This window comes from Trachurus japonicus, chromosome 4 (assembly GCF_045865225.1).
Source record: "Trachurus japonicus isolate A0001 chromosome 4, Traja_1.0".
Taxonomy (NCBI): domain Eukaryota; kingdom Metazoa; phylum Chordata; class Actinopteri; order Carangiformes; family Carangidae; genus Trachurus; species Trachurus japonicus.
Genome location: NC_140910.1, coordinates 5,785,630 through 5,796,526, shown reverse-complemented (window position 1 = coordinate 5,796,526; position 10,897 = coordinate 5,785,630). Strand labels below are relative to the sequence as shown.

At 42.2% G+C, this 10,897-nt stretch overlaps 1 protein-coding gene across 11 annotated transcripts in view; it reads right to left on the bottom strand.

The window, feature by feature from the left end:
• The window catches only part of ptprfa (protein tyrosine phosphatase receptor type Fa), a 136,373-nt gene extending 132,039 nt beyond the window's left edge, over nucleotides 1-4,334 (bottom strand). For 6 of the 11 annotated variants that reach the window (XM_085773527.1, XM_085773530.1, XM_085773532.1 and 3 more), the window contains exon 1: nucleotides 3,964-4,333. The gene's annotated coding sequence lies outside the window, so the exon portion shown is untranslated. Of the gene's footprint in view, nucleotides 1-3,963 lie in introns of all 11 variants that reach the window. The other 5 variants (XM_085773521.1, XM_085773525.1, XM_085773523.1 and 2 more) reach the window with 1 other exon arrangement.
• Nucleotides 4,335-10,897: the final 6,563 nt, after the last annotated feature.

Genomic DNA, 10,897 nt, shown 5'->3' with positions numbered 1-10,897 from the left:
AGTCAGCTGCTCTCTTTAGCAGTTCATCAGACAAGTCTTCATTTCATCACTTCCGCACACCTGGTTACAGTCTGACGAGACAGACAGATATTTTCAAACTAGGGCTGCACGACTTTGGAAAAAAATAACATGGCAATATTTTTTTTCTTCTGCAATATATATTGCAATATTAAGAAATACAGTAGGGCCCAAAACATTACACGTAAAAAAAACTTGCAGGAGCTACTTCTGGTGTGCGGAACTCTTTCATCTCATATGGGATGGTCAACATTTATTTACAAATCAAACCTATTCAAAGTAATAATGAATAAAAAGTACCACTAAATGGACAAAAGGAATCTGTAGATAATCAGCAGCAATGTATGAGCACAAAGACCCAGCAAAGAATGTACTTTAGAAACCGCTGTCCTTTCACGTTCACAATTCCTACACAAACACAAGCTTCTGAGTTGGGAAGATGTCATAAAATATAGGAACATCTGTCAGGTCTTTATAGCTCCTCCTCCACTGAACTCACTCATAAACCAACGCAGCACTGTTCAGATCACTAGAAGCACCACACGTGGTGACTTATCAGTCCCACTCAAGAAAAGGTCAGTTATCATTCTCTGTTAAAGCAATACATAATTGGAACTCACTTCCCACCCATATCAAAGATACACATACTGTACTCCACTTTTACAGCTACGGTAAGTTAAAAACATGGCTTACCGACAATTACACCTGCATACACTAACATAATGGCTGTGTTATTTGCGTCATGATCATGGATGCTGCCTGTCTATACAGTGTGTGATGTCTGTCTGCACTCCTGAATGTGATTGTATGTGCTGATGTGTGATTATGTTTTATGTGCTGCTTCTGTATGTTTTGATTAGGTATCTCTGATTGTACTGACGTTTCACTGTTCTCTCCTATCTTCATTGATTTATCTTGTCTCCTAGCTGTCCTAACGCTCTCTTTTAATCAATGTGCTGTAATATATTGTTTTTGTTTTTGTTTTGCTTTTTATGGTGCCTATTGTCATCTGGCCGGGGACTACAGCAGGATATTAGCCATGTTGGCTAAAGCTGCCCTTTTTATTGTTATTGATGCAGTTGATTAATTGGGATTGTCTTCGGCATAATAAACTAAACAATTAAATGTTGAAAATGTTTTACTGTGCTTTTATTGAAAGTGTTTTAACATTCTGTATCATCTGCTGGTTTGGAAACGCCACAGAGGCACAAAAGAAAAATCTGAGAGGGAAAGTGACAACTGCATCGAAGCTGATAGGGACTGAACTTCCCAGCCTAGAGAGCATCTACAAGGGCAGAGGCCTGAAGAAGGCAAACAACATCATCAATGACCGGAAGCACCGATACCACCCACCATCATTTACAAAAAACAGATCTAAATATTTATATGTCCCACAAGCCATTAAACTACTGAACAGCTGATGCACTTTTTATTTTTTATTGCACCTAATTCAAGGCGTGTGTCTGTGCCTGTGTGTTCTCACTATGTTGTGTCAATGAAATCCACAGCTAATGCCGAAAACCAATTTCCCTATGGGGACAAATAAAGTTCTTCTTCTTCAATCACCTTCATTGCCAGGGTGAGAGGAGACTTTCCAGGAAGGTGCAGAGGTGGAAGGAGAGAAAACAACTGAGAACATCACTTGTTTAGAGAAGGTAAATGTCAATGATGACACTGCTGCTCTCTGAGGTGTTATAGTGGGGGAGACAGCAACACATCAAACATGACACATTCTTTAAAAGTCACCTCATGCTGATGTATTTGCTACATAAATATATAATGGTGCTTCTTCCCTTGCACTGAATATGCTTACTGCAGAAGTTGCATTGTGCTGTGTCCTTATCTAGTAAAGCTCGGCCAAAGTTTGCAGCGGTTGCTGTGCTCAGCCATGGTCCAGGATGTAAACAACAGATGAACTCCACATGCTTTGTTGACGTAGCCTACAGCAATCCAAATGATGTTGGAACTGGTAGAGAAGTAAAACTTACTGACTATAAATGCTCACTACTCTTCACCCAGAGTGTGGCTGAAATATCCAAACGCTTCTGGCACTGAAAAGCAAAATCAGAAATGTAGGCCTATGCATCTTCACAAATCCACAGTTCTTGGATCTCCGCCTGAACCAGATCTTGACACTCAGCTTTAATATAAACCATCCCAAAATCACACAGACACACAGAGAGAGACAGATCCTTGTTTTAATTAAACAAGCTGCCTATCCTGCTCCTTATAACCTAAACAGACTTTCAGGGCTTAAATTCATGTATTAGAATTTCTTATGCAACTAGAGCAGAAAACAAATCCCTGCTGGATAAACTGACAGGGTTAATGTTGGTTTAACTATCTGTTGCTTATTGTGTGAAACTGGGCTGACTGGGTGGTACTGTACTGGGATCGGAGCGTTGATGATAAAGACACCAACAGGGGGATAGAGTCCCAGGACTGAACTTAAAGTTGTTTTGTTTTTTTCAGAAGACCAGACATGAGGGAGATGCAGTGTGCAGTCTGCTCCGCCGGGCTGATCACCACAAAGCTACATCGATCTCTCTCCTCTCTTTCCCACTCGCTCCCTCCCTCTCTCACCCTCGTCCTTACACACACCAGCGATCAGCCACTCCTTGCCCAGTATTCACCGTTGTCAGTTAACTTGGTTGAGAGTCTGATGACAGTAGAGCAGCGGCAGCCTGCAGCTGAGAATCTATGAGGAAATAAATGTCTGCTCTCCATGTACGAGTTATATGACAATGAAAAACACCACAGTGATATATATGTCTTCTTACATTACGCTTCAACTGAACATTTTGATTTGACATTTACATCCACACTTTAAAGCCTTTAAAGTTCTATACAATCGTAACTGGAATTAGTGAACATGGATTTGCACATTTAGCAATGATTGGTGCTGGAGCTTTTATTACATGACACATTCTAAGGATTTTGTCATGTGTGCTTCATATTGCAAAATAGTCAAGAAGTTTGAACTGCAAAAACCTCCCACATTAGGCAAATTAACATTAACTGGCTAATGAGCATGTACACCTATGGGTTACCACACAGACATCAGGAGCTGAGACTGAAGAGTCCACAGCAAGTAGAGTGCAGCTTCAGGAGAGCAGTCTATTAAAGCGTCTCTGTACTAAAGTCATGCATTCAACTCCAGACCTACAGCTTTTATTATACACAACAAAATGTTCCATTTGTGCTAATGTACTGCTGGAGTTTAAATAACACATTATGCATTCGGCTGATCGGCAATTTTTTCACACACCAAATCAAAGCAGCAGAATGATGAAATGAGTAGATTCTATTCTATTCTAGGTTAAGGTTGCGCCCTTCGGTACCCAGGATGAGAAGTGCCAGCCTGTTTGTGACCTGTAATGTCCCTACATTCAATGCCCATTTTAGTTGTCAGTTTATGTGCAGAATGATTTGATCAAAGAATGGAATCATAATGTCTCTGACTGACCCAACTCTGACTCAAGATAGCCTACACCTCTATGTATTAAATATTGGCTTGAACAACTGCACCTTTTTTAACATGTGTGTGGACAGACATGTGCTGTATAAGTGTTTCTGTTTTTGTTTTCTTTTTTGTTAGTAACCTTTTTAGTCTGTAAATAAATATATATCGCACATCCACAATCTGTCAAGAAATCCACCTGTAATCCATCACAGGACAAACACACAGGCAGCACTTTACAACCGCTTCAGCTTCATTCATGCAAAACTTAATTTTTTTTTCTCTCTGGAATGATCTCATTAAGTGTTAGATTAGGACAAAGTGCATGTCTGCAGGTCTCTGTGCATGTTGTCAGTGAGCAGCACTGGTACCGTGTCTCCAGACTTTGGTGAAGATGTGGTGCAGCAGGTCCAGTTTGCAGGACTCGGACCGCACACGTGTCCCCACAAAGCGCTGCATTTACTGTAAACAACATGTTGACTCACCATCGTCTACGGTTCCCTGGACGTTTGCATTCCGGAGAAGATGATCCAGACCAGAGGAGCAGCGCGGATCACACACAGGTAACAGAGTCTCCCAGTTCCGTAAGACTTGCTCTAATCCTCCGAGTTGAGCAGGAAAAAAAGCTCCGTGAAATGCTCCTTAACACCGGCTGTGTCGCATCTTCTCTCCCGGTGTCAGTCGCTGATCCCCGTAAAACACAGAGGAGTCTGTCTGCCCCGTGACCGTCCGCCGTAGCTGCTCTGTGTCAGAGCAGCATCTTTGACACTTAGTCCGTACACACACTCGGGAGTTGTCGGCCACGCTCGGCTGTTTCCGGAATAATTACAGCAGTGTCATTGAAGCCCAGGCTTTTTGTAGCGCATTGCCAAGTGTGTTAACACTACGTTAAAGCTACTGCATAACTTTTACACGTCCGTTACTAGATGGGAACATTAAACCTCTGCTAATCTCTCGCTTTCTTTTTCTTTTTTTTTTTTTTTTTTACAGTAGGCCTATTAGTTGTTTTGAATTTCGTGTCGACCAACGACATTCCCTCGCTGCACACAGGAAATGACGCATTTTACCCCAACCCTTACCTAGGCTTTTTTTTTCTCTCTTTTTCTATTATTTTTTTATTACTATTTTTCTACTATAATTTATCCTGATTATTACCTTGTTTCATATCTCTTTCTGTCTGAAAACATGATTGCAGCCTGTTGTTCCTTAGGCTACTTATACTGCACAATCTGTGTTATTATCCTCATTGGAAGTATGTATTTTTCAATTGCTCAATAAAACAATTAAAAAAAAGTAAGGGAGATGTTGTGTCAGAAAGAGGTGGATTAAAGCAACCCTTACCTTTCTGGGAATTTGACACTTTTCTTTGTTTAAGTTAAAAGGCTGTTAATAACCTGATGACACAGTAAAATGTAAGAAAAATCCACCAGAGACAGTCTTATCATTATTCCATTCTTATATGGTTCTAAGAAAAGTCTGACCAATCATATAATTCGGTCCGAAGCTCTTGCACTCCTCTTGACCCCAACCAGGATCGGTGGAAACTCACAAATATCGGCCCAATCCATAATCCATGTCCACCCTGTCATGGACAAATACTTTGCTGTTAAATTGCAATTGTGGGTGAAAATGTCATTTTCTGAAAGGTATGATGTCCCTTTTCTCAACAGGGTTATTATTTCTTTCAATTTTTAAATAAATAAAATATTTTATGTAAATCATCTGATTTTAAATAAACACATACAGTTTATATGGAGCCCCTAAAGGGACATGGGGGAAAAAAATAAAAATAAACGTTTTGATTGCGTGCACGCTAAACTTTATGGTGTGCACTTAGTGGAATCGACGTGCGTCGTAAGCTCAGCAGGGTTTATTTAGAAAAACGCTGGAGACAATAATGCTGGAGTATGTTTTGAGGGGTGTTTGTTTTCACTTTTGTTAACACTGCTAGAGGTTACCCCAAATAGTCGTATAGCCTATTTCAATACAAACATCTGTCCACGAGGAGGTCCCAGACTGAGAAGGTGCTATGCTGCTCTCTCTCTCTCTGATCATTAATTTCTTCCCAGAGAGGATACGTGTTGTAGTGTAGTATACAGGCTTTCTTTCTTGTTCTTTTTTTTTACCGTGGTCCGACGGAGAATTAATAGAACCTAATGCTTGTGAATCCAACCCGGCTCCCCCCGACTCCCTCAGGTCCCCGCTCCGACCCAGGGGCGTGCCGCCCTCCCAGCCCCTCCCAAAGCTCCGCCCCTGGTGTCATGATACAGTTACTCATCATGTGTGCATTTTGGCGTTACAGTTCTCATGTTGCAAGCTTTTTCCTTTGAGAATGTCAGATAGAAAAAATTGCAGTTAAAAAGGAGGATCCTATTTGTACATGTAAAGCTGGAGCGGCCCAGTGTTGGACTGTGGTCAGATTGCACCCTCCTCTCTCCTCAGGCCACCAGATGGTCTCCCCCAGGATTCATCTACTGAGGGGATGTATGCTGGGAGAAGCAGCTAATAATAGACACATTAAAGCATTTCTCAAGGTATTTCCACAGATAGTATACAGCTTAAAAACATTTTCGACTTGCAGTACAATGTGAAAGAAATCTAAATAGAGGGTAAACTGTAACACTCCAGAAAATGCTCATGGGATGGCCAGACAGGACCACTGGAAATGTCTGGGGTTCCACACCAAAACCAAAAGCAATAACTGAATTTCAGGAATTCTATGATGATGTTGTATGGTTCTGTGTAGGTTACTGTTAATAACTATTTCAATATGAGAGGATATCACACACTGATGTAGTTTTTATTATTTTATTTTTTTTACCAAAAAAAAACTGGAGCTTGTCCATCACATGGACAAATATGAGATAAGATGATTTGCTCAGATCATACAAGTTTGTTGTGTGCATAATGAATAAGGACGCAGAAGGTTTATGTACAACTACAGATAGAGTTTGGCACTCTCAAGAAGCAGCAAGTCACAAGACTAAAAATGAACTGACACAAGACAAGATAAAACAAGAGTAAAACAGTAACTGAATAAATAAAGAGCCAGAATGCGGCATCCAGTGCAGATTGAGCATTTAAAAAAATTTCACAACAGATCCAGATTGTATGTGCATCTTTAGTTTTTATATGCAGGGTGATTGGTAATGGGGTGGGGTGGTTGTGATGGAGGCTACAGCTCTGAGGAAGCTGTTCCTCAATCTAGTAGTCAGTTTTTAAAGTGTGGTACCTCTTCCCTGTTGGTACGGGACAAACCCCCCCACCCACTTAGGCATGCACACACAGCCGCAAACATACACTTGTTAAGATACTATATGGCTGGGCACTGAGGATCCAGGTGAGGAAAGCATTGTTGGGGAGTCATGCATGCCAGAAAGTCATGCAGATCCGTGCCACAAGGGGGCACCGCCACAGGAACCACCCAACCAGGACAGACAGAGGAGCCCACACCACGGCTGTGGAGATGGCCGTGGTGCGGTGCCACCCCATCCATCCAGGCCAGGACAGCCCCCAGGGCAGCACCCCCATAGGCCCCATAAACACTGGAGCTAGAACATGAAAAGAAAACATGATAAAATCAACATCAAAAGAAGTCAAAAGTAGTTAAGAATAGTGGGAAAGAGACTAAAAGAAAAAAGCTAAGATACAATACTATACAAACTATATCTTAAAAAACAACGTATGATCTGTCTAAAACCATGAATAACTAGTTAAAAGGAGTTTATAAGAAGGATAAGTGAAAATCAATTAAAAGCCAAGGCTGTGTCTTGAGTCTGCTTTTAAAAACATCAACAGTCTTTGCAGCCCTGAGGCTCTACGGCAGGCCATTCCCCAGACGTGGGCCATGGTAATAAAAGGAGGTCTCACCATGAGTTTTTGTCTGAACACTTGGGATGACTAAAAGGCTGGAGCCGGAGGACCTCAGGGTTGGTAATGTAAAAGCAAATCAGATAGATAAGGCCCAAGGACCAATCAAACAAAACAACTATATTTTATCACATAAAATGTTGAACTTTTTTGTAGGAGGAAAAAAACAAATGTGTTACACACTTCCCTCCACATTAATCAAACCACGATACTTTGAAACAAAGTAACAGTAATGAAGTGCTGAGCAGAGCGTCTTGACAGCTCAGACCATAATTCAGGCCGATTTTTACACACTTTCGTTGTGGGCAACAAATCTCCAGCAGTCGGCTGTGAATGTTTAATCTGACAGGGTGAACATTGTGAAAGACAAAAAAAAAAATCTGAAAAAAAGTCTGATACTGACATAAGAGAGAAGCCGGTACCTGTTTTCACCATCACTTCAAATGCAACAGCAAGCTCACTCTGCTTTTGCACCATTTTGAATATGCCCGAATGGTTCTTGAACATATCCTTGTGTTCTGTCTTTGTGACAGAATATAGGTGATGTAAACAAGAAGGTTATACATTTCACATACTTTATTGAGCACATATTATTAGTTTAGGTTAGTAGTAAGGCACAATAATTAAAAAAAAAAAAATGACGCAATGCTAATGCACACTAGTCTGTTACATGTGAGTGTGTGTGTGAGTGTGTTTTTGTATATGGCCCAGACTGGCAACCTGTCCAGTGAGTTGCTACCCCGCCATCGCCCTATGTCAGCTGGGATTGGCTCCAGCCCTCTCTCCTCTCCTCTCCTCTCCTCTCCTCTCCTCTCCTCTCTTCTCTTCTCTTCTCTTCTCTTCTCTTCTCTTCTCTTCTCTTCTCTTCTCTTCTCTTCTCTTCTCTTCTCTTCTCTTCATTATCTGTTGCACTTTGTAGTATGGTGTCTCGCACTCTTCCACAGATCCACCGGAGCTCTATCTCCCTGCACCAACTGCCGCCTGCAGCCTTGATAAACAATGGATGAATGGATATCAAATGGTGCACTATTTGCACACTTTGCTGTGTTTACTAGTGTACATAGCCAGTGTAACCTAGCAGTCTAGAGAAAACATTACAAGTTCAACACATCATTCCTTGACCAAACAGCTGAGGAAAACAACACCAATGTTAACACTTGGGCGGCACGGTGGCACAGTGGTTAGCACTGTTGCCTCACAGCAAGAAGGTCCTGGGTTCGAATCCCGGGCCGCCCAGGGCCTTTCTGTGTGGAGTTTGCATGTTCTCCCCGTGTCTGCGTGGGTTTCCTCCGGGTGCTCCGGTTTCCCCCACCACTAAAAACATGTCGGCTAGGTTAATCCTCCAGTCAGTGCCCCTGACCAAAGGCACTGGCTCATAATCTGGAGTTGGTCCCCGGGCGCTGCACCGCGGCTGCCCACTGCTCCTCAGGGATGGGTTAAATGCAGAGAAAGAATTTCACTGTACTAGCTGTATATGTGACTAATAAAGTACCTTTACCTTTACTTGTTTTCTGCATCTGTTTCTATCAGTCCTTTTCTCCTACAACTCTAGCATGAATTCCCAATGTCTAATTCCCAGGGTGTGTCTCTTTCTTTTCACTCTGCCTGTAGCCCGCAGTGAAATACTACGTATTACTAACATTATAATCTGTGCACATTTTGTCAGTTGCAGGCAGTTGCTGTACTCTTCTCATATCCTCAGGTCTAAGTCATAAATGACAGTTTTTGATTTCAAGTCAGCATCAAGCAGCACCAGCTAACCTCAAGACTGGATTCTCAAGTGGCCTTTACAGTAAAAGAAGCTCAAATAATGATGACAAGACCTTAAAGTTGTGGCTTCTCTGTCTGTGTTGGATTGTGTTGTGAGAATCATAATGGGACCCTCAAGACCTAATATGACCTAATGCTTTATTACTGCTGCAGAGTCATCATGTGTTTTGAATAATCAAACAAACGAGCGTGATGATGGTCACATTCAGCTGACGGGGAATCTGGACCACTGACTGGATGATGCAGCCGAACCATAAGACCACAAACAGCAACACCTCATTCTGTGTGAGGACTTAGTGACACATGTAATTTACAGCTGTGCACAGCAGTGAGCGACTACGTCTGTGTTCGTTTTGCTTCAGTGACCATGGAGGCGCTCTGCCCCTGTCCCCGAGCAACGCCACAGAGAGCTGACAGACCGTCATGCTGTCAGCTGGTGCTTTAATCTCATTCCACATACAAAGAGAAGGGGACAAAGGCTCTTCCGACACGAATGACCTCCACTTGCCATTAAGCCGTGAGAGTCAGCTGAATGCCTTATAAACACAACATGACGCAGCTCTAGTGCTGTGTGGACAGGTAGGATGTAAAAGGGCTGAGTTGGATAATGTGCATTTATTTAGCGGTAGTTAAGGGGCTACAGTATGCTGCAGTGCCAATAAACAACATCTCAAGACAGTCAGGAGCCTTCTGCCAACATGGCCCCTGAGGAGCCTGCAGGGCCACAGCTCGAGTGTGAGTTCTGCTCCTCTACACTAATGTCCTGCACACTCACACTGATGATTTCACTGCCTTCTCATTGGCCGGACGGTTTACATTGATCTGCTTTACCACTATTATGAATAATTTAGATCTCATATATTGGTTTGTTAAAGGGATAGTTCAACATTTTGGCAAATTGGCCCATTGCCATAATTGCTATAGTCATAGCAGTAGGTTCGTTACCTTTAATTGTAGGTGTAAGCTATTTTTAGTACAGCGGAGCGCAGCAGCTGGCTGCTCAGAGCTACGCTATGGAGGCTAAGGGAATTTCTTGGTTTCCCTCATTAAACTCATCAAATTCAACATCCCAAAACTCCACAGCGCTTTTGTAGACAAGTTGTGAGCTGCACAACCACCACGCTATGAGATAATGACGGAACGATACGAAACGGAGCTGTTTTCGAGGTAAATTCATACAAAACCGCTGATGCGCGTCGCGTTCAGGGACAGTTTTTCAGCAAGCAGTCTCCGTATTTACCCTGTATTTACCTCGAAAACGGCTCCGTTTCGTATCGTTCCGTCATTATCTCATAGCGCGGTGGTTGTGCAGGTCACAACTTGTCTACAAAAGCGCTGTGGAGTTTTGGGATGTTGAATTTGATGAGTTTAATGAGGGAAACCAAGAAATTCCCTTAGCCTCCATAGCGTAGCTCTGAGCAGCCAGCTGCTGCGCTCCGCCGTACTGAAAATAGCTTACACCTACAATTAAAGGTAATGAACCTACTGCTATGACTATAGCGATTATGGCAATGGGCCAATTTGCCAAAATGTTGAACTATCCCTTTAACATTTTATGAAGTAAACTGTAACACACTGGATGACAAGGGAAACTGTGACTTACTGTTGTTAAACCTCACGTCTATGTTCTTTGTTTTCTCCATTATCTGACATAGTCTGCTTCATTTGGCAACAGATCTTAATCATCGAAATGTTTCATTTGGTTTATTAAATTTTCATATTCAATCTCTGCCAGTATCTCATCTGCATGCACTGACACTATAAGACCTGAGCCAATAA